Raw genomic sequence first — 24,688 nt, forward strand, 5'->3', positions numbered from 1 at the left:
TTTCATCAGCAGTAGCTTGAGCTGCTGGGGACGTCACTGAGAGCTTCAGTGGAAATGGCGGTGTTGGAGAGCATCCATATACCACTTCAAATGGTGTTGATCCAGTTGATATTTCTGGATGAGAATTGATGGCGAATTCAGCCTATTGTACCAGTTTGGCCCAGTTATTCTGACGGGAACTGACGTAGGCAAGCATGACCTGCTTCAAAGTTCTATTCATCCATTCTGTTTGGCCATTTGATTGCGGATGATAGGCTGAAGTGTAGTCTAGAGAGATGTCGAATAACTTGCACAAGGCCCTCCAGAATCTTGCCGTGAATTGAGATCCTCGGTCAGAGACAATGTGACTAGGTAGGCCATGAAGGCGAAGTATGTGCGATATGAAGAGCTTCGCAAGCTCCAAGGCTGAAGGTAAGCCAGGAAGCGCCACGAAGTGGGCCATCTTGCTGAAGCGATCAACTGTTACTCAGATGGTATTCATTCTTCCAGAAGGGGGTAAATCGACTACAAAATCAGTAGCGATGTGTAACCAGGGCTGTTCCAGAATTCGCAGAGGTTGCAGAAATCCCCCAAGGTTGGCCAGAAGCAGGTTTGTTCTTGGCACAGATGGTACAGGATGCCACATAGGAATAGGTATCCTTCTTGATCGTAGGCCACCAATATAACTTCTGGATTTTGAGCAGGCTACGGCATTGACCAGGATGGCCAGACAGCTTGGAATCATGGGCCCAAAAGAACACCTTCTTCCTGAGGTGTTTTGGTATGATGTTCTTACCAGCGGGCACAGAATGGGTAGTCGCCAAGATGACTTTCTTTGGGTCAATTATGTGCTGAGGTTCTTCAGGCACATCCTCCGAGAGAAAGGAGCGTGACAAGGTGTCGGCTCTGGTATTTCTGTCTCCGGGGCTATACTTGAGCACAAAGTCGAAACAATTAAAAAATAAGAGCCATCTGGCTTGTCTGTGGTTAAGACGTTGCGCATGGCGGAGATACTCTAAATTTTTGTGGTCCGTCAATATGGTTATTTGATGTTGAGCGCCTTCGAGCCAAGGACGCCATTCCTTGAATGCGAGCTTTATTGCCAAGAGCTCTTTATCGCCGATCCCATAGTTCTTCTCGGCCGGAGAGAATCATCGTGAGAAGAAGGAACAGGGATGTAAGGCTTTAGAGTCTCCTGTCTGACTCAATACGGCCCCCAAGCCGACATCTGAAGCATCAACTTCAACGATAAAGGGCTTGTTGGGGTCAGGATGCCACAGGCATGGTTCCATGGAAAAGGCAGTCTTCAGATTCTCAAATGCGGAAATGGCCTCCACAGACCATTTGGAAGCGTTGGCACCCTTGTGGGTCATTGCAGTCAAGGGTATTGTTAAAGAAGAGTAATTCTTTATGAAGCTTCTATAATAGTTGGTGAACCCCAGGAATTGTCTCAGGGCCTTCAGGATGGTAGGTTGGGACCAATTTTTGATACACTCGAGTTTGTGAGGGTCCATCTGGAAGCTATCTTTAGACACAATATAGCCAAGAAAAGGCACTGAGTCTTTGTGAAATTTGCACTTAGAGAGTTTGGCGTAGAGCCGGTGTTCACGGAGTCGGTGGAGTACTTGTTTGACATCTTCAATGTGAGTGGGCAGATCCTGGGAAAAGATCAGGATATCATCCAGGTATACCACGACACTCTTGTACAGCAGGTACCGCAAGATGTCGTTCATCATGTTCTGAAATATTTATTTTTTTATTTTTATTTATTTAAGATTTTTATATACCGGCATTCATGATACAATCACATCATGCCGGTTTACATATAACAGGGGTGTACAATGAACAACTGAGTAACCTATTAGTGTGGAAGTAGGCAGTTACAAATAACAAGGGAGATAGAACTAGGAGAAGAGAAAAAAAGGAGAGGATAACATTAGGTGAAGATATTTACAATAGCTATAACATTAACTATAGATATTTACATGAAGAAGGTGTAGAACTGGCTGGATAACGTATGGTTGATGGTAAGAGAATTAGTTGGTGTCCGGGAATGCTTGTTTAAACAGCCAGGTCTTAAGTCTTTTCCTGAAGGTCGGGAGGCTAGGTTCTAGTCTGAGGTCAGGAGGGATGGAGTTCCATAAAGGTGGGCCGGCTGTTGAGAGGGCCCGATCTCTTAAGGTGATGTGTCTGGTGGTTTTGGCAGGGGGTACTTGAAGAGATCCTCTGAGTGCGTCTCTAGTTGGTCTGGAGGAGTTATATATTTGGAAAGGGACTTGTAAGTCGAGTGGGGTATGTTGATGGATGGTTTTGTAAATTATAGAAAGAGATTTGTAGAGGATTCTGAAGTGAATAGGCAACCAGTGGAGGTCTTTTAGGATTGGAGTTATATGGTCCCTTCTCCTGGAGTTTGTCAGTGATCATGCAGTAGCATTTTGTATCATCTGAAGAGGTTTAATGTAGGAGGAAGGGAGGCCCAGAAGGATAGAGTTACAGTAATCGATCTTAGAAAAAATGATAGCTTGTAGAATAGTTCTGAAATCCTGAAAGTGGAAGAGCGGTCTAATTCTTTTCAGTACTTGGAGTTTATGGAAACAATCTCTGGTGGTTCTGTTGATGGAAGCTTTAAGGTTCATCCGGTTGTCGATTAATACTCCTAGGTCTCTCACTTGTGTGGTAGTGGGGATAGCTGGAAGATTAGTGATGGAATTGTTGTTATCTGGGGAGATGAGCAGCAGTTCGGTTTTGGAGGAGTTTAAAACTAGGTTTAGGTTGGATAAGAGGTGTTTAATTTCAAGGAGGCAATTTTCCCAGTAATCCAATGTTTTCGTAAAAGACTCTTTAATGGGTATCACGATCTGGATATCGTCGGCGTAGAGGAAGTGTTTGAGATTAAGGTTGGAGAGGAGTTGGCAGATTGGTAAGAGATAAATGTTGAAGAGTGTAGGCGACAGCGAGGAGCCCTGGGGGACTCCTATGGATGAGTCCATTCGTGATGATTCTTTGTTCTGTATCTTAACCTTGAAGCCTCTATTGGAGAGAAAAGATTTAAACCATGAGAGTGCGGTGCCTGAGATACCAATAGAAGCCAGCAAGGATGTGAGAGTGGAGTGGTTGACCGTATCAAAGGCCGCTGATAAGTTCAGTAGAATGAAGAGGAAGGATTGACCTTTGTCAAGGCCCATTAAAATGAAGTCTGACATGGAGATGAGGAGGGATTCTGTACTCAATGATTTGCGAAATCCGTATTGTGAGTGGAGTAGAATTTTGTTGTCTTCAATGTAGTCGGAAAGTTGAGTGTTTACAACTTTTTCTAGAATCTTAGCTATGAATGGAAGATTGGCGATGGGGCGGAAATTATTGGGGTCTTTTGGATCCAAGTTGGGTTTCTTAAGTAGAGGTTTGATGGAAGCTAATTTGAGGTCGTCAGGATATGATCCTTGGGAGAGCGAGCAATTTATGATGTCCGACAGTGTTTTGGCGATGGAGTCGGGGATAGCCAGGAGCAGTTTGGTGGGGATAGTATCCAAAGGGTGGGAGGAAGGTTTCATTCTCCTTAAAAGAGCTTGTATCTCTAAGGTAGAGATGGGTTCAAGTGTTTCCAGACCATTGTTGTTGAGGGAGGGGTGCTGAAGAGTTGGGGGAGAAGTGGGATCGGGGGGATTAGAAAGCAATTGTGTAAGAAGGTTATTGACTTTGTTGTGGAAATGTAGAGCAAGTTCTTCAGCTTTGGATTGAGCTAGGTCACTGGAATCTCCTGGGGGTTGATTTGGGTGAGATTAGAAACGTAGGCAAAGAGGGCTTTTGCATCGAAGATCAGGTGGTGAATCTTGGATACATAGAAGTCCCTTTTGGATTTTGAGGTAGCGGACTTGTACTGTTGGAGGGTGGCTTTGTAGATGGAGAGTGTATTGGTGCTAGGGGATTTGCGCCAGTTGCTCTCTTTCTGTCTTAGATTTTGTTTTAGCTTTCTTAATTCTTCCGTGAACCATGGTTGTCTTTTGGAGGCGTTTGGGAGTGATTTTTTGGTTGCTAGTGGGCATAACTTATTGGCTATGGATTCTGTGATGGCATTCCAGGAGCGGAGAGCTGTGTTCGGGTTTGAAAGATCTATGCAAGGTAGTTGAGAGGCTAGGTGGGAACTAAGGTCCTCGGTAGAACAGGATCTTCTGTATGGGAAAGATGATGCGGGCACCTTAGGTGTGGTGGATTTTTTGAGAGAGAATGATGTTGAGATAAGTGAGTGATCAGACCAAGGGACCTTCTTGCTCTTAAGGCGGGAAGAATGCTTAATGCCTGGGTTGATAAAGATAAGGTCCAGTGTGTGGCCGGCTTTGTGGGTGGGTTTGCTAACTATTTGCTTGAAACCCAAGGCAGAGAGGGCTGTGAGAAAGGTTTCACAGCTGGATGAGAGGGTGGGGTTGTCCACATGCAGATTAAAATCTCCTAGAATAATTGCTGGGGCGTCCAATTTGATGAGAGTTGTGGTTATTTCTACTAAGGGGGAGGGGTCTGTCTCTAGGAGGCCCGGAGGTGCGTAGACGAGTAGGATTTGTAGTTGTTCCGAAGTAAAGAAGCCAATTTCTAGTTTGGAGTCTGAGTTGAATGGGTGCTGGGTGAATCCAAGGTCTTTTTTGGATGCAAATAGAAGTCCTCCTCCCCTTTTTTTCTGTCGAGGGAGAGAGAAGATGTCGTAAGTTGATGTGGGTAGTTGGTTTATAATTGCTGTGTCTGTGGGTTTAAGCCAGGTTTCCGTTATTGCGCAAATATCTGGCTTGGCGTCTAGGAGATAGTCGTTGAGGATTAGAGATTTCTTGGATAAAGATTGTGCATTGAATAAGGACAGTGTGAATAATGTGAAGCCTAAGAGTTGGGTGATTGGTGTTATCAGAATATGATGCGTACATTGCACAGACCGAAGGGCACCACTTATGTTCTTATGTACTAAGTACTCGAAGTGGCTGTCTCGAGTGTTGAAGGCTGTTTTCCATTCGTCGACACTATGAATGCGAACTAAGTTGTAGGCCCCCTTCAGGTCGAGTTTTGAAAATATTTTGGCCCCTTGAAGCTGGTCAAACAGCTCAGAGATTAAAGGCAGGGGGTAGCGGTCTTTAATCGTGATCTCGTTCAGACCTCGATAATCGATACAAGGACATAGAGTACCATCCTTCTTCCCCATAAAGAAATCGCCTGCGCCGGCTGGAGACTTCGATGGTCTGATAAACCCCTTCTGTAAGTTCTCCTCAATATATTTGGACATCACCTTGTTCTCAATTGCTGAGAGAGGATAGACACGTCCTTTAGGAAGTTCAGTATTGGGTTTCAGTCTTATGGCACAGTCATAGGACCTATACGGAGGAAGGATGTCAGCAGCTTCTTTGGAGAACACATCACTAAAGGATGCGTATTGGGGCGGCAGTCCCAGCATCGCTGGAGTCGTAGGCATGCAGATGACAGGAGCAATTTCCTTAAGACACTTCCCATGACACTCTGGGCCCCAGCGGGAGAGTTCCAATGATGCCAAGTCAAATTGGGATTGGTGCAATTGCAACCAGGGTAACCCCAGGATAATAAGGTGCATGGCCTTCTCTAACACAAAGAAGGGAATTGACGTCGTATGGAGAGCTCCGGTGCAGAGAGTCACTAGTATAATTTGGCAAGTCACATCGCCCGGTAAGGGCTCTCCATGAATGGAGGATAGAAGTAGCGGAACTTTCAAGTTGACGAGGGGAATCCTCAGATGTTCCACTAAACGTCGGAGAATAAAGTTGCCTCCTGCCCCTGAATCCACCAGGGCAAGAGTTTGAACCGTAGACGGTCCGCAGATCAAGGAGACTGGGAGAGAGCGCAGAGGAGAGGACATAGTGAGGCCTAAGAACAGTCCTCCTGCAGGACTTAGACCCGTCCGTTTCCCGGATGAATTGGGCATGTAGGGACATCATGGCCCAACTGACCACAGTACATGCATAACCCATGTTTCTTTCGAAGTCTTCTCTCTTTGGAAGTCAAATGTCTGCGACCAAGTTGCATTGGTTCATCTTCACTGGCAGCAGGAATTATTGGAACCATCCAAGGTGCAGGTTTAGCACTCGCCTCTTTCAATCCAGGTTTTCTAATAGGCCGGAGCCCTTTCACCTTATCACGAAGCCGGTGATGGATCCGAGTGGCCAAAGCCACTAGTTCGTCCAGCGAGTCAGGTGTTTCGCAAGCAGCCAGCTCGTCTTTTAAATGAGTATCCAAGCCTCTGAAGAAGAGGGTCTTCAGGCATTTGGGATCCCAGCAGAGTTCTGTAGCAAGAGTCTTAAACTCTATCACAAAATCAGCCAGTGGTCGGTTGCCTTGCTTCAGGTCCACTAAAGCAGAACCGGCAACGGTAACTCGAGCAGGATCATCGAAAATGGATTTAAATAAGTCCAGAAATCCATCTATGTCCTGCAAAATAGAATCCTTGCGTTCCCACAGTGTAGACGCCCAAGACAGGGCCCTTCCATCCAGATAGGAAAGGATGTAAGTAGTCTTGGAAAAAGCTATAGGGAACTGAGGAGGCTGTAGAGCAAAATGCATGCAACACTGGTTTAAAAAGCTCCTGGTCTTCCGAATCTCTCCCGAGAAACAAACTGGAGCTGCCAGCGGTACAGCAGTCTTTAAGGTTACTTCCTGTAACTGACCTTCGTTGCTGGAAGTAGCGCCTTGGGTCTTCTGTGTGTGCAGCTGGTAAAACGCTGAAGTGAGTTTCTCCAATGTGTCTTGCTGTTCAGAAATGCGCAGGGCAAGGCCCGGTATGGCCTGCAGGGCATTAAGCTGTGCCGGATCCATAGAGTTAGCAATCTGTAATTGTTTGTAAGGATTTTGGGTGGACCCCTGGACTCTGTGGCTGATGACCACGCCCATGGGGGAAATCCCGTGAGGGGCCACAGGTCAGGCTCAGCTAGGACACGCACACATTTAGATCTTTTATTATACAGTATTGGTGAGCCACCAGAGGTGGCAGTAGTGAGCTGGAGTATAGACCGGCTGGGCTTGTAGTCCCTCAGGCTCTGGAACAGCAATCCCACAATAGCTGTGCTGTGGTGGAGAGAAACTGATATCGTGAGTAGCAGCAGTAAATGCAGAGTTCAGGAATAGAGCCTCGTTGGTAATGTACTCACGCAGCGGTTCCTAGTCTATGGCAAGCAACCTTGTCTGCCACTGCCTATTCCAGTGACTGTCCCGTCTCCCATGGCCCAGCTCTCCGCTGATGAACTACATCAACTTTGGACCTCCAGCAGGCAGACCTTGCTTAAAGCCAATCAAATGGTCAAAAAATATTCCGATCGCCGCCAGAGATCTTGTCCTCCTCTTCAACCGGGTCAGAAAGTATGGTTGAGTACACAATATATCCATTTGAAACTACCTTCGATGCAACTTGCCATTTCCCATACTTCAATGTGTTGGCGCGGTAGCGTATCAACTTCAGCTACCTCCTTCACTCAAAATCCACAACACCTTTCATGTCTCCCTTTTGAAACCTCTGGTGTTAACCTGGCCTTCCAGTATGACACCAACACCTCAACCTCTCTCCTCTGAGGAAGACATCACCTACCAGGTCCAAGAAGTACTGGACGTCTGGAAACATAGGAAAAGATGGGAATATTTGCTGGCCTGGGAGGGGTTTGGCCCCGAAGAAAATACATAGGAACCTCTTGCCAATATTCTGAATCGGAATCTTCTTGCTCAGTTCCATACTGACCATCCGTCCAAACCCAAACTCCCTGGGAGACGCCCTAAAAGGGGGGATACTGTTATAGCTTCCAGCCGCGGGTGGCCGTGGCTGGCCCTTCCTACCTCTCCTTGCAGCGGCAAGGAGACATTCTTGTGCTGAGCTCCTGCTCTCCTCCCTCGGCCCCGCTCCTTAGGCTGAGCCCCTGTGAGACCTTCCAGCGGAAGGGGCGCCCACCAGCCTTCCTCTCATGGCGTCGGCCTCACTACAGCACTTCCGGGAATGGCCTTAGGCTGCCCTGCTCTTAGGTGCGAGGCCGCGCCGCCTGAATCCATTTAAAGGGGCCTTGTCCTCTAAATTGGTTTCACCTGCTCCAGATGGGCCAGGCTCAGGGAAGTACTTAAGGAGACTTCCTCTTTCCACTCATTGACTTGGCAACGAGTCTGCTCACTCCGGTGAGTCTTCTGGTGCCTCAGGTATCCTGGTTCCTGTCTCCGTTCCTGGACGATCCTCGGTGTTTGACTTTGGACTGGCAAGCGGCGATTCTCTGTGTCTGACTTCGGACTGGCAAGCGACGATTCTCTGTGTTTGATTTCAGACTGGCAAGCGGCTATTCTCTGGTGTTTGACTTCGGACTGAACTTTGACTGATCTTCCATCTTCAAGGGTCCACCTAAGTCCCAGCAGTCTGGGTCCCTATGGGCTCCTCCCTGGGGGGACCACGGGCTTCCAGTGGCAAAGATCCAGCTGGCCCTTGCTTTTGTTCCATACACCTTTGACCTCCCAAAGGTCCACCTAAGTCCCAGTGGTTTGGGTCCCTAGGGGCTCCTTCTGGGGGGGCTGTGAGCTTCCAGTGGTGAAGATCCAACTGGTTCCTGCTTCGAGTCAGCCTCGCCACCAGACGGGGGATCCCGAGGAGCCGTCTCCTCAGGTAGCGTCAACTCCTCCTCGGTCGAAGGGTTTACATCTTCTCAACTTCCATAACAAGAAATCTAAGAAGTAAGATGGGAGAATTAGAATGTATAGCAGTGAATGATGACATAGACTTAATTGGCATCTCAGAGACATGGTGGAAGGAGGGCAACCAATGGGACAGTGCTATACCGGGATACAAATTATATCACAATGACAGAGAGGAGCACCCGGGAGGCGGTGTGGTGCTTTATGTCTGGGATGGCATAGAGTCCAACAAGATAAACATCCTGCATGAGACTAAATGCACAATTGAATCTTTATGGGTAGAAATCCCTTGTGTGTCAGGGAAGACTATAGTGTTAGGAGTATACTACCGTCCACCTGGTCAAGATGGTGATACTGACAGTGAAATGCTAAGAAAATTAGGGAAGCTAACCAAATTGGTAGTGTGGTAATAATGGGAAACTTCAATTACTACAATATTGACTGGGTAAATGTATCATCGGGATACGCTAGAGAGATAAAGTTCCTGGATAGAATAAATGATAGCTTTATGGAGCAATTGGTTCAGGAACCAACGAGAGAGGGAGCAATTTTAGATCTAATTCTCAGTGGAGCACAGGATTTGGTGAGAGAGGTAACAGTGGTGGGGCCACTTGGCAATAGTGATCTTAATATGATCAAATTTGAATTAATGACTGGAAGAGGGGACATAAGCAAATCCACGGCTCTCGTGCTAAACTTTCAAAAGGGAAACTTTGATAAAATGAGAAAAATAGAAAAAAACTGAAAGGAGCAGCTACAAAAGTAAAAAGTGTGCAAGAGGTGTGGTCATTGATAAAAAATACCATCCTAGAAGCACAGTCCAGGTGTATTCCATACATTAAGAAATGTGGAAAGAAGGCAAAACGATTACCGGCACGGTTAAAAGGGGAGGTGAAAGAAGCTATTTTAGCCAAAAGATCTTCATTCAAAAATTGGAAGAAGGATCCAACAGAAGAAAATAGGATAATGCATAAATGTTGGCAAGTTAAATGTAAGACATTGATAAGACAGGCTAAGAGAGAATTTGAAAAGAAGTTGGCCGTAGAGGCAAAAACTCACAGTAAAAACTTTTTAAAATATATCCGAAGGAGAAAGCCTGTGAGGGAGTTAGTTGGACCGTTAGATGATCGAGGGGTTAAAGGGGCACTTAGAGAAGATAAGGCCATCACGGAAAGATTAAATGATTTCTTTGCTTCGGTGTTTACTGAAGAGGATGTTTGGGAGATACCCATACTGGAGAAGGTTTTCATGGGTAATGATTCAGATGGACTGAACCAAATCACGGTAAACCTAGAAGATGTGGTAGACCTAATTGACAAACTAAAGAGTAGTAAATCACCTGGACCAGATGGTATTTACCCCCAGAGTTCTGAAGGAACTAAAAAATGTAATTTCAGACCTATTAGTAAAAATTTGTAAGTTATCATTAAAATCATCCATTGTATCTGAAGACTGGAGGATGGCTAATGTAACCCCAATATTTCAAAAGGGCTCCAGGGGCAATCCAGGAAACTACAGACCGGTTAGCCTGATTTCAGTGCCAGGAAAAATAGTGGAAAGTGTTCTAAACATCAAAATCACAGAACATATAGAAAGACATGGTTTAATGGAACAAAGTCAGCATGGCTCTACCCAAGGCAAGTCTTGCCTCACAAATCTGCTTCACTTTTTTGAAGGAGTTAATAAACATGTGGATAAAGGTGAACTGATAGATGTAGTGTACTTGGATTTTCAGAAGGCGTTTGACAAAGTTCCTCATGAGAGGCTTCTAGGAAAAGTAAATAGTCATGGGATAGGTGATGATGTCCATTCGTGGATTACAAACTGGCTAAAAGACAGGAAACAGAGAGTAGGATTAAATGAACAATTTTCTCAGTGGAAGGGAATGGGCAGTGGAGTGCCTCAGGGATCTGTATTGGGACCCTTGCTTTTCAATATATTAAAAAATGATCTGGAAAGAAATACGACGAGTGAGGTATCAAATTTGCAGATGATACAAAATTGTTCAGAGTAATTAAGTCACAAGCAGATTGTGATAAATTGCAGGAAGACTTTGTGAGACTGGAAAATTGGATATCAAAATGGCAGATGAAATTTAATGTGGATAAGTGCATGATGATGCATATAGGGAAAAATAACCCATGCTATATTTACACAATGTTAGGTTCCATATTAGGTGCTACCACCCAAGAAAGAGATCTAGGCATCATAGTGGATAACACATTGAAATAGTCAGTTCAGTGTGCTGTGGCAGTCAAAAAATCAAACAGAATGTTGGGAATTATTAGAAAGGGAATGGTGAATAAAACGGAAAAGGTCATAATGACTCTGTATCGGTCCATGGTGAGACCGCACCTTGAATATTGTGTACAATTCTGGTCGCCACATTTCAAAAAAGATATAATTGCGATGGACTAGGTACAGAGAAGGGCTACCAAAATGATAAGGGGAATGGAACAGCTCCCCTATGAGGAAAGACTAAAGAGGTTAGGACTTTTCAGCTTAGAGAAGAGACGGCTGAGGGGGGATATGATAGAGGTGTTTAAAATCATGAGAGGTCTAGAACGGGTAGATGTGAATCAGTTATTTACTCTTTCAGATAATAGAAAGACTAGGGGGCACTCCATGAAGTTAGCATGTGGCACATTTAAAACTAATCGGAGAAAGTTCTTTTTCACTCAACGCAATTAAACTCTGGAATTTGTTGCCTGAGGATGTGGTTAGTGCAGTTAGGACAGCTGTGTTTAAAAAAGGATTGGATACGTTCTTGGAGGAGAAGTCCATTACCTGCTATTATTTAAGTTGACTTAGAAAATAGCCACTGCTATTACTTGTTATGATTCCTGCCCGCGGAGCTACTCTCCGTGAGCAGGCATCTCACCTCATGTGGCAGGGAACGCCGCCAGAAGAGCCTCGTTCTGTGGCAGGATGCTGCCGATGCCTTCCTCCGCGGCCTGGACACCGCCCCCATCTTCGGCCCTGCAGCACAGGGCCGAGCCTGCCGGGAGCCATCCTTCGCGGCTGGCCGCCACTACCGACATCGCCCCTGTGGCCTGGAGACCGTGCTTGTCCACCTCCTCTGTGGCGTGGAGCCACCACCGACCTGTCTTTGTGGCAGGGAGCCGCAGCATCATCCCCGGGGTCCTCCTCGGATGGCAGGAGGCCGTCCTGTGGCCTGCCAGCTTCTCCTTGCTCTTACGCGGCTAGGTGCCGCTGTCCTCGGTGCTTCTCTCTTCAGGGCCTTCCCTTAGGCGCTGGCATGCACCTCTTCACAATATTTAAAGGGCCAGCCACAGGAAGTGTTGCTGGCTCCTTCTGATGACTTCCTGCTTCTGCCCTATAAAAGGAATTCCTCCTCAGTCTCTCATTGCCTTCGGATCTGGTTCCACAGTTGTCTGTGTCTTCTGACCGGTCCAGGTCCTCCTCCGTGGACTTCTGTTTTGACGGCTTCGTCTCCATGTTCCAGATGTCCTTCATCCAGGTCTTCGGTCGTCTCTATGTTCCAGATGTCTCTCGTCCAGATGTCTTCGTGTTCCCGTTTCCTGATGTCTGGTCTTCTGTTGTTTCGATGTTCCTGATGTCCTTGCCTTCGTCTCTGCCTCCATGCCTTGGTTCCCTGATGTCACTTTCCTGGCATACTGCTGTCATGGTCCATGACCAGCTCACTGGTAGTGGCTGTGTAGGGCTCCTCACGGTACAAGGCCATCCTCATCTTCGCAGCGCAAGCCTCTGGAAGACTCCTTGTTTCAGTCCCTTGTTTTTAATCCTTGAGAATCAAATCCTGCTTCAGTCTGTTGATTTTGAGAATCAAATCCTGCTTCAGAGTTGTATCGGTCTTCAGAGCCTATTGCAACCTGCGTTAAGTCTATGTCAAGTCTCTGTTCGAACTTGCCCTGAGTCCGGCGTGGTCCGTGACCAGTCCCACGGGTGGGCTGTGTAGGGCGCGGCCCAGTGCAGGTCTCTGCAGTTGTTTTGTCATGTTCCAGTATCAGCTTCCACTATTGCTCCTGGAGTACTGCCTCGAGTCCAGCGTGGTCCGCGACCAGTCCCGCGGGTGGACTGTGTAGGGCGCGCTGCGTCGCAGACTCACCCCAGCTCTTGATCCTGCTTCAGCCCTCATCTACGGTGTCTCGCTTCAGTCCTCATCCATGATGTCTTCGCTCCAGTCCTAGTCAGTGGTGTCTTGCTTCAGTCCTCCTCTATGAAATCTTTCCTCTAGCCTTCGTCTACAGTGTCTTCACCTCAGTTCTTGTTTACAATATCTTCGCTTTAGTCCTAGTCCGAAGTCTTCTGTGTTCCAAGGACTCTGTCTGCCCTCGTCCTCTGTCTAGCCTGCCGCACATTGCCGTACCCAGCGGCAGGTCCGAAAGGGCTTGGAACGGTCGGAGGACTGTTCATCAATGAACATTGTGTTGTTGGTTATACTGCGGTGTGCAGGTTCGGTTGAGGGTCAGACCTTGTACCCTAGTCCTTGCTTCCACCTTGTCCTGCTTTCGTTACCCATGGTCGCACCAGCTCACATCCCATGGTATAGCTTGGGGCTCCTCCCTGGGTCACCACTTGGCCCAAGGGCTCACATCACCAGCTTTAGAGACGACCGCGCCTCCGTGCCTCGGAGTGTAACAGCTGCCGGAGGTCATACTCGTAACAGGACCCAAAGGCCACCGTGCCCTTGGGTCGTAATGGGATCCGAGGACCCCAAGCCCTCAGTCCCTACAGCTGCCGGAGTTCGCGCTCGTAACATTACTAGCAACGGTAACATAGAATAGACTTAGTTTTGGGGTACTTGCCAGGTTCTTATGGCCTGGATTGGCCATTGTTGGAAACAGGATGCTGGGCTTGATGGACCCTTGGTCTGACCCAGTATGGCATGTTCTTATGTTCTTATCTGTTTTGGGTGTCGTGAGGCACGGATTAAATTTGCCATCATTTTCCCCACCTTGTTGCCGTATTGGTATATGCGAAATTGGTAATATTGTAAACTTTTTCCCCCTTCGATGTAGTAAGGTATTTAATGCGGATTGTGCGGCCATCAGCGTCACCCGATTTACATTGGTAGGGGCTTGTATGTATGCCTTTTTTGCAGTCTGAAAAGACTCCGTCAGGGAGATCAGGCGCTTGTCCATCATTTTCTTACGATGCGCCAAATAAGATATTATTTCACCCCAGCGGACAGCCTTTACCGTGTACCAGAACAGAATTGGGTGTCCCACATGTTCTTTGTTGAACTAGGAATAATCCAACCATTTTGCGCATAAGAATTCCTGAAATTGTACATCTTCCGCCAAAAAATAAGGATAACGCCACCCTTTATTCAGAGATGGCAGCGCCGACCACAAGAGCTCTAGCCAAATGGGGGCATGATCTGAGATGCTAATCTCAGCTATTTTAGCATCCCCCACCTGAGGAAAAGCATGAGAACTAATAAGTATGTACTCAAGCCTGGATTGCGTAGAATGTACCCTAGACATATGTGTGAAATCCAATTCTGTGGGGTGTAACTTACGCCACACATCCACCAGATGTAAGGAGTGCTCAAGAAGCGCTATACCCTTGCTAGGTGGACGAGACACGGTCGCCCCACCTGAGGAGTCTAAGATATTTATTTATTTTAAAACGTTTCTATACCAGCGTTTAGTAAAGCACCATCACAACGGTTTACAAATAGGCACGTAAATAAGTGATTTGGTTTATAAATTATCTAGAAGGTGCCAATAAATTTTTTGGTTACATTCTCAATAATATAATGTATATGGAAAGTGAATTGGTATTTCCATTTATGTGATTAATTGGATAATCATATACGTTTTATACTGTCCTTCCCTTAAATTAATACTTAATTATGAGAAAAAATAATAAAGTAAGCAATTACGTTATTAGGTGACTTCCAGCTGTGTGTTGGTGTTCTTTACTTGTTCATTTGTGTTACTCACCGACCTTACTGTGAAAAGCTTCTTTGAAGAGCCATGTTTTTAAACTTTTTTTGAAAAGTTTTAAATCTTTCATTAATCTTATTTTGAGTGGCATTGTGTCCCATAATAATGGACCCGCTAAAGATAATGCTCTCTCTCTAACTTGGGTCAATTTTGCTGTTTTGACCGAGGGTATGGTTAGTAGAGCTTTTTTGGCTGAGCTGAGATTTCTCTGGGGGACATGCAATCGTAGTGCAGTAGGGATGTGAATCATTTTTTGACGATTTAAAAAAATCAGATATTTTTTAAATCGTTAAAAATCATTAGAGTCGCGATACAATAGAAATTCCCCCGATTTATTGTGAAAAATCGTAAATCGGGGGAGGGGGAGGGTGGGAAAACCGGCACACCAAAACAACCCCTAAACCCACCCTGACCCTTTAAAACGAAACCCCCACCCTCCCGAACCCCCCCAAAATGTTTTGAATTACCTGGTGGTCCAGTGGGGGGGGGGGGTCCTGGCGTGATCTCCCGCTCTCGGGCCATCGGCGCCATTTTGGCTGCTACTAAAAAAAATGGCGCCGATGGCCCGATTAAAAAAAACCCGCCCGACCCTTTAAATTGACCCCCTTAGCCTCCCCCACCCTCCAGACCCCCCCCCCCCCCCAAAACCTTTTAAAATTACCTGGTGGTCCAGTGGGGGCACGGGGAGCGATCTCCCACTCTCGGGCCATCGGCTGCCACTAATAAAAATGGTGCCGATGGCCCTTTGCCCTTACCATGTGAAAGGGTATCCGTGCCATTAGCCGGCCCCTGTCACATGGTAGGAGCACTGGATTGCCGGCGCCAAAGATGGCGATCCAGTGCACAATCAATATGCAATCCATGTATGTTAGCAATTTACTGTAAGTTTCCCTGAAAAAGGAGGGAACATACGTGTTAGGCGTGTGTGTATTGCACAGAACCACGGGCTTGTGATCTATTTCTGCGATAAGAATGATGTAACGCCCCTGCGGGTCTTTCAGTTCCTGTTGAATGTTAATGGGCACCTTCTAATGTATGAGAATGGCAACTCCTGCAGATCTCGTGGAGGCAGTAGCATAATGCACAGCACCCCCCAACCCTAGCGCAATTTCCTATGTTCCTGATCTGAAAGATGAGTCTCCTGCAGGAAAGCCACAGACAGTTACTTTCCACCTCAGAGCTGCGAAAATTTTAGTACGCTTATTAGGGGAATGTATGCCTCCCACATTCCATGATACTATCTTAGTTGTCAGGACCATCCACACAGGGTGCCATATGTCAGATAAGAAAATGCACAACACCTCTCATAGCAAGGTAATGCCCTCCCAGCTGGAGCACCCCTCTCAATCCCTTCACCCCTTCTCAGAATGACATGAAAAATTGAACAAGAATATGTCCCCAGCACCACAAACATTATCCACTCTGTAATCACCAATCCCCAGGCATTCCCCCCTACCCATTCCCTCCCCCCCCCCCCCCCCATTTTTCCCTTCCCCCTTCCCTCTCCCTCTGTACCTTACCCAGTACTCTATGCTTGCTATTCTTGAATAGCGAGAGGAGATCACTTCAACCCGATCCAAACCTCCTTCACCCCCTCATCCCCATCCCACCTGCAGTGACCATGAGTACAAAAGAAAAAATAATAATAATTAACAGTGGCAAAATTTTCCTGCAAGGAAACTAGACAAAGATAACAGAACTTGTGTGCCCCATCTCCATTAGCTAGAGAAAACTCAAATCAGGGAAGGGATGCTGATAAGTCTCTGGAGACGTAGGTTAAATTAGAAAAAAAAACTGCGAGTCACCTTGAACTGACAAACTTTGTTATTGTCAGAAAGAACACATCTATATTCCTCACACCGCCCAAGGTGCCAGGACACCACAACAGTCCAAGAAAAATACATAGGAAGTGTGAAGTCCATTGTTCCACCAAATTAACCTTGAACAAACTTGTAACTTTTAAAACTGATAAACTTGGCCCAGATTATCAAGATAAATCCTGCTGGGTAAAAAAAGCATAGAAAACATGGATCCATAAGACCCGGAGGCCCGGTCTCCAGATAGTAGGGATGTGAATCGTTTTAGGACGATTAAAATTATCGTCCGATAATTTTAATATCGTCTTAAACCGTTATGGAACACAATACAATAGAGATTCTAACGATTTATCGTTATAAATCGTTAGAATCGTGAGCCGGCACACTAAAACCCCCTAAAACCCACCCCCGACCCTTTAAATTAAATCCCCCACCCTCCCGAACCCCCCCCAAATGACTTAAATAACCTGCGGGTCCAGCGGCGGTCCGGAACGGCAGCGGTCCGGAACGGGCTCCTGCTCCTCAATCTTGTTGTCTTCAGCCGGCGCCATTTTCCAAAATGGCGCCGAAAAATGGCGGCGGCCATAGACGAACACGATTGGACGGCAGGAGGTCCTTCCGGACCCCCGCTGGACTTTTGGCAAGTCTCATGGGGGTCAGGAGGCCCCCCACAAGCTGGCCAAAAGTTCCTGGAGGTCCAGCGGGGGTCAGGAAGCGATTTCCCGCCGCGAATCGTTTTCGTACGGAAAATGGCGCCGGCAGGAGATCGACTGCAGGAGGTTGTTCAGCGAGGCGCCGGAACCCTCGCTGAACGACCTCCTGCAGTCGATCTCCTGCCGGCGCCATTTTCCGTACGAAAACGATTCGCGGCGGGAAATCGCTCCCTGACCCCCGCTGGACCTCCAGGAACTTTTGGCCAGCTTGTGGGGGGCCTCCTGACCCCCACGAGACTTGCCAAAAGTCCAGCGGGGGTCCGGAAGGACCTCCTGCCGTCCAATCGTGTTCGTCTATGGCCGCCGCCATTTTTCGGCGCCATTTTGGAAAATGGCGCCGGCTGAAGACAACAAGATTGAGGAGCAGGAGCCCGTTCCGGACCGCTGCCGTTCTGGACCGCCGCTGGACCCGCAGGTTATTTAAGTCATTTGGGGGGGTTCGGGAGGGTGGGGGATTTAATTTAAAGGGTCGGGGGTGGGTTTTAGGGGGTTTTAATGTGCCGGTTTTGCGATTTTTAGATTTTTCACGATTTTTCACGATTTTTTCACGATATTTTACCCCCCCAAACGGCAACAATACGATTCCCTCCCCCTCCCAGCCGAAATCGATCGTTAAGACGATCGAGGACACGATTCACATCCCTACCAGATAGTTCTTAGCTGAACACTAACACTAACTGAAAGCAGCCAGCCATCACATCAGTCATATAGGATACATCGCCACTGCCTATTCCTCAAGTGTCTCCATCCTAACCATGCTGTACAGCAGAAGGGGGTCCCGGAGGGAAAGAGCGTATATATTGCTGAATGGTCGATACATCTAAAAACCAGCAGACTTCGGACGCTGTTTGCACCCTAACTTTGGCTGGGTAGATAAGAACTGTCCGCTGACCCCTCGCGAAGAGCTGGGAGCAGTACGGAGCCAAAACACGACACTGCGCCGACAGAGACGTGGAAAAATCCTAGAAAATTAGAATTTTATTATTCTCACAGGACAAACAGGATGGTAATCCTCACATATGGATGACATCATCAGGATGGAACCCAATCACGGAAAACGTTTGTCAAAGTTTCTAGAACTTTGACTGGCACCTACTGGGCATGCCCAGCATAGCGCCAACCCTGCATCCAGCAGGGGTCCCCTTCAGTCTTTTTTCAATGCTGCAGTAGCCACGTGGGTTAAGGAGCTCTTCAGTTATTCCTGACAGGAACTTTTCCTCACGGAACTTCCTCAAGAAAATTTCAAAATTTTTACCCCACAGGGGTCCCCCTATCGATAACTTTACTTCACGGTCGAACAGTAAGTTTTTTACCTGCTTGTGGTCGATTCCTGTCAAGTTTTTCCCTCGTAGCCTACAGGCCATCGACCGCACCGCAGCTAAATTTTGTCGAGGCTATGGCGTCAGGTTTACGTCGGTACCCTGACTGCACTCGAACAATATCCATCACTGACCCTCATACGGGCTGTGTGATGTCCTAACTTACACCAAATGTGCCCAAATGACACCAAAAGGTCACAAGGCTCGACTGGAGAAGATGGAACTTCTCTTTCGGTCTAAAACCCTGACTCCATTTGATGTCATCCGAACCAGTGCCATCTACTTTGAGTCAGTACCGTGAATTCGCTGCTGCCCGACCGGCTTTGACGACTCAGCGGTTGTCGACTCCGTCTGCCTCCCTGCGGGAAAAGGACTGGGGAGAACACCATGAAAAACGTCGACACCACCATCGAAAAGCTCAGGCCACCGTCCGATACAGGCAAGTTCTTGGCATCGATGTCATCTGAGCCACTGATAAAGAAATCCCATCCAGAAAAGGCCCCATCTTCTTCTGTGTCTGGGTCACCGAGGCATTCTCTACCTGGACAGGTGCCGGGAGCCGCGATTCCACTTGCACCGGTGGACCCTCCAGCTATGCCATGCTGCCTCCTACTTCGGAACTGGGGCTCCATGCTCCAGGTTTCCATGAGGAATTGGATCGGATGATCCAAGAGGCCATCGGAAAAGCACTCCAGGGGTTCAAACCTCCATCAATACTGGTGCCGGTGCCGGTTCAGATACCTAAGGCTCTTGCACCGCTACTGGCTAGAATGGATGCATTGATTGGTGCCCTTCCACCGGTGGATCCGAGGGACCTGGTGGCCCCGATTCCTTCCACACTAACGTCAGATGAAGAAGAAACACAGATCTCGATTCCGCTTTCCGGAGTGCTGCCACCGAAGCATCCATCGATGTCACCGATTCCATCGGTGCCTCCGTCGATGCCTCTATCAATGCCTTCGGTGCCACCTCCGATTCCATCAATGCCTTTGGTGCCACCTTTGATTCCATTGGTGCCTAGGCCTGGACCTTCAGGATTAGCACCGTTTCTCCCATCTAATGATCCCATGGGACGTGGTACGAGCCTTATGATTCCTGGATCGATGACACGTCCAATGACATGATCTACCTTCACAGCCCTCTCCTCCTGATGAAAGAAGACATTCTCCTCCAGAGGACTTGTCTTTCATAAATTTTATAAAGGAGATGTCTGAAACAATTCCATTTCAGCTTCAGACAGAAGAGGACTCCAGGCACAAGATGTTGGAAGTACTCCAGTTCATTGATACTCCTAAGGAAATCATGTCTATTCCAGTACATGAGATCCTTATTGACCTTTTGAAAAGAAATTGGGTGCATCCAGGTTCTGTACCATCTGTCAATTGAAAAACAGATGCTACTTACTTAGTGCAGTCTGCTCCTGGTTTTCAACAATCTCAACTAGATCCTCACTCAGTGGTTGTGGAGTCAGCCCAAAAAAGAGCAAGACTGTCCAAACCTCATTCTTCCATACCTCCAGGAAAGGAACAAAAGTCCCTGGATGCATTGGGCAGATGTGTTTTTCATTGTTCAATGCTAATTTCTCGCATTGCTTCCTACCAATTATACATGACACAGTATAATAGGGGCCTGTTCAAAAAGATCCAAGATTTTTCTGAATCTCTACCTGAACAGTTTCAAGACCAGCTTCATACTCTTGCTCAAAAAGGTCTAGATGCTGGCAAGCATGAGGTCCGTGCTGCATACGACATCTTCGACACTGCCTCTAGAGTCTCTGCAGCAGGAATAAGTGCAAGAAGATGGGCCTGGCTAAAGTCTTCAGACCTCAGACCTGAAGTACAGGATAGGTTAGCTGACTTACCCTGTGCTGGTGATAATCTTTTCGGTGGCACAGCTCAAGGACCACCATGAGACTCTCCGCCAACTTTCCTTAGTTCCTTCTGATTACTCTTCCTCTTCCAAGAGATCTATCAGAAGAGACTCCAATAGAGATAGAGTCCAAGGAAGTATTACCCTTCAGCTTCCAGAGGTCGTCCCTCCAGGCCTTACCATAAAGGCCAATCCAGATAACCTCGGACCCAAAAGACACAGCCAGTCCCCAGTGTCCAGATTTTGACTCCTTCCTGGAGAGCAGTGCCCAGCGTCCTCTTCCTTACGTACCAAGAGGAGGTCGACTGTGCCACTTCACCAGCATGTGGCACACGATCGCAACAGATCAATGGGTACTAGCTGTAATGACTCAAGGTTACCAACTCAACTTCTTCACCGTTCCACCGGATTCCCCACCTCAGCCAACGTGGAGAACATCCGACCATTCTCACCTTCTCGATCAGGAAGTTTCCATCCTCCTCGAGTCCCAGGCAACAGAACCAGTACCCTTCTCCCAGCAGGGCCAAGGATTCTATTCCCGATATTTTCTAATCCCAAAATAGTCAGGTGGCGTTTGCCCAATACTGGACCTTTGCGCCTTAAACAAATGCCTACAGAGAGAGAAGTTCAAGATGGTGACCTTGGGTTCTCTACTTCCCCTTCTGCAAAGGAAAGACTGGCTCTGCTCTCTAGATCTCCAGGACACTTACACACACATCTCGATCTCTCCGTCACATTACAGATTCCTGCGGTTCCTAGTAGGCCCAAAACACTTCAAGTATTGAGTGTTGCCATTCAGCCTAGCATCTGCCCCACAAGTCTTCACCAAGTGTCTCATTGTGGTAGCAGCCTATCTCAGGACTCAAATTGTCCACGTCTACCCCTATCTCGACAATTGGTTGATCAGGGCTCCCACTCAGCAAATTGCGCTGACGTCCCTACGTCTCACTTTGCATACCCTGATCTCCCTAGGGTTCCTCATAAACTATCTGAAATCCAGGCTAATTCATAGGGGCCGACTTGAACACTTTAAAAGCTAAAGCCTTCCCCAGGATCGGGTTCTCACTCTTGCTTCTCTGTCCCATCAACTTTAGTTTCGACAACACTCAACTGCGCATCACTTTCTGATCTTACTGGGTCATATGGCCTCCTCGGTGCATGTCACTCCGATGGCCCGCCTTGCCATGAGAGTAATGTAGTGGATTCTAAAATCGCAATGACCACCATTGTCCACGTCACCAACCAGCTCCGCTTATCGCTGGCTTGGTGGATAAACCAATCCAATCTTCTTCAAGGCCTTCCATTTCGGGCTCCAGACTCTCAAATAACCTTGACCACAGTTGCCTCCAACCTCGGCTAGGGTGCACATGTTGCAAACCTGCAAACTCAGGGCATCTGGTCTCCAGAGGAAGCCAAACACCAGATACATTTCCTAGAGCTTCATGTAATTAGATATGCTCTCAGGGTCTTTCAGGATTACCTCACCAATAAGGTCATCCTGATTCAAACCGACAACCAGGTGGCCATGTGGTACCTCAACAAGCAAGGGGGAATGGGCTCCTACCTCCTGTGTCAGGAAGCTGCACAGATATGGGCGGAGGCCCTATCCCACTCAATGTGCCTCAGGGCCACCTACTTGCCGGGAGTGGACAATGTATTGGCAGACAAGCTGAGTCGCACTTTTCAACTGCACGAGTGGTCCCTCAAACCCACAGTAGTGGACTCAATATTCCAATGCTGGGGCTACCCATACATAGACCTCTTTGCGACAATCCACAACTGCAAAGTAGGAAACTTCTGCTCTCTCACTCGCAGCCAACACTTCCAGCCAAGAGACACTTTCTCCCTCTCGTGGACCAGCTGTCTCCTTTATGCATACCCTCCACGTCCACTCATTTCAAAGACTCTCGTGAAGTCGTGCAAGGACAGTGGATTGATGATTCTGATAGCCCCCCCACTGGCTATGCTAGGTGTGGTTTCCAATACTTCAGGACCTATCAATTCGCCGGCACATTCCTCTGGGGAATGACCTGCTTCTGATCACTCAGAATGACGGATGCCTACTTCACCCCAACCTCCAGGCCCTATCTCTGACTGCCTGGATGTTGAAAGGTTAATACTTCAACCTCTTAACCTTTCTGAGCTGGTTTCCCGTGTCCTGATAGCTTCACAAAAGCCTTCCAAAAGAAAGTCTTATCGCTATAAATGGAACAGGTTTACAGTATGGTGTACTTCCATGTCCATCGACCCCTTCACTTGTTCCACAGAGATGTTTCTTGACTATCTCTGGCACCTGTCACAGTCAGGCCTGAAAATTTCCTCTATCAGGGTGCATGTCAGTGCGGTGGCCACCTTCCATAGAGGTATCGGGGATGTCTCCGTATCGGTACAACCCCTGGTAACATGCTTTTTGAGGGGCTTGCTGCACCTAAAACCTCCATTGCACCCTCCAGCCCCTTCTTGGGACCTTAACGTGGTTTGGGGGCGGTTCATGAAACCACCGTTTGAGTCTCTCCAATCCTGTGATCTCCTCTATCTCACCTGGAAGGTGATTTTTCTCCTGGCGATCACATCAGCTGGCAGAGTTAGTGAGTTGCAGGCCTTAGTTACCTATCCGCCTTACACTAAACTTCTGCATGACAGGGTAGTACTCTGCACTCACCTTAAGTTTTTGCCTAAGGTAGTATCAGAGTTTCATATTAATCAATCCATTATACTACCCACTTTCTTTCCCAAGTCCCATTCAAATCCAGGAGAACAGGCTCTGCATACTCTCGACTGTAAGCGTGATCTAGCTTTCTACCTAGACCGTACAGCTGCCCACAGAAAGTCCACTCAATTATTTGTCTCTTTTGATACCATCAAATTGGGAAAACCTGTGGGGAAGCAGACCCTCTCCTCCTGGTTGGCGGACTGTATTTTCTTTTGCTATCAGCAAGCATTCCGCTACAAGACCGTGTCAAGGCACACTCTATCAGGGCCATGGCAACCTCAGTAGCGCACCTCCGCTTGGTGCCACACTGACATTTGTAAAGCTGCTACCTGGAGTTCTCTCCATACCTTTGCAGCCCATTATTGCTTAGACAAGGCTGGCAGGCAAGATTCCATCTTCGGCCAGTCTGTCCTACGCAACTTATTTGCCACTTAATGTACCAACAGCCTTCCACCGACCCATCATGGTTCAGGATGCCCTTTAACCAAATTTCCACCCCAGTTGTTGTGCCTGTTGCAAATCTTTGGGTACATTTGGTGCATTGCTCGGACATCCTCAGCTCGGTACTCACCCATATGTGAGGACTACTATCCTGCTTGTCCTGTGAGAAAGCAGAGTTGCTTACCTGTAACAGGTGTTCTCACAGGACAGCAGGATGTTAGTCCTCATGAAACCCACCCGCCATCCCGCGGTGTTGGGTTCGTTATGTTTTCTTATTTTTCGCATGTATTTTTACTATAAGACAAGATTGAAGGGGGACCCATGCTGGATGCAGGGTTGGTGCTGTGCTGGGCATGCCCAGTAGGTGCCAGTCAAAGTTCTAGAAACTTTGACAAAAGATTTCTGTGATTGGGCTCCATCCTGATGATGTCACCCATATGTGAGGACTAACATCCTGCTGTCCTGTAAGAACACTTGTTACAGGTAAGCAACTCTGCCTTTTCATACAGCCACGCTGCTCCCTGTCTGGCCGCTTTGAGGATTTCAGTTTTGTGCCCAAAGTTCAGCAGTTTGGCAATTATTACCCATGGTTTATCATTAACAGCGTGTTTGGGGCCTATGAGGTGAGCCTTTTCCACCCAGAGGGGGCCATGTGCATCCGACAACTTTAACTGGGCAGTCAGCCCGCGCTCCAAAAATCTTGGCAGGTTATTCTCTTCAAGTGCTTCAGAGAAGCCCACAAATCTTAGATTTGAGTGCCTAGCTCAATTCTCTAAGTCCTCCAACTTGGAGGACTGCTTGTTTACCGCCAGCTTCAGTGCTTCAATCTCAGCCTGAGCTGTCTGCAGGTCATCTTGGTTGGCCAAGACGTGCGCCTCCACCTCTACAAATCTCTTCTCATACCCTGCCATACCTACTTGCAGCTCAGAGAGCTGCACCAAATTTTTTTGCAGTTCGGGCGTTATTGCAGCGATCACCGCCGCCATCATCTCAGCAGGAATCGCGAGTTGCACAGCTCCCAATTCCACCGGTCCCAAGTTCTCCCCCGCTGGCTGCTCGGGCATTCGGGCCCTATCCATTTCTTTATCCTTTTTGGAGGTGTGAGAGGCCATCGGGATGCCCCGATTTCATCAGCTGCTGTTGCTGCACCTAAGGTTAGTGGTTGCCGTAAAAAAACAAACAAACAATCTGGGAGCACAGGATGGGTCTGGATGTGGAGGGGTTAAGCCTGGAGAAGGGAGCT

At 47.6% G+C, this 24,688-nt stretch overlaps 1 protein-coding gene across 1 annotated transcript in view; it reads left to right on the forward strand.

Annotated features, from left to right (window-relative positions):
- LOC115092429 (disintegrin and metalloproteinase domain-containing protein 9-like) overlaps positions 1 to 24,688 on the forward strand; it is a 402,794-nt gene that overhangs the window by 281,231 nt on the left and 96,875 nt on the right. The window lies entirely within an intron of this gene.

The sequence above is a fragment of the Rhinatrema bivittatum genome, chromosome 5, assembly GCF_901001135.1.
Source record: "Rhinatrema bivittatum chromosome 5, aRhiBiv1.1, whole genome shotgun sequence".
Taxonomy (NCBI): domain Eukaryota; kingdom Metazoa; phylum Chordata; class Amphibia; order Gymnophiona; family Rhinatrematidae; genus Rhinatrema; species Rhinatrema bivittatum.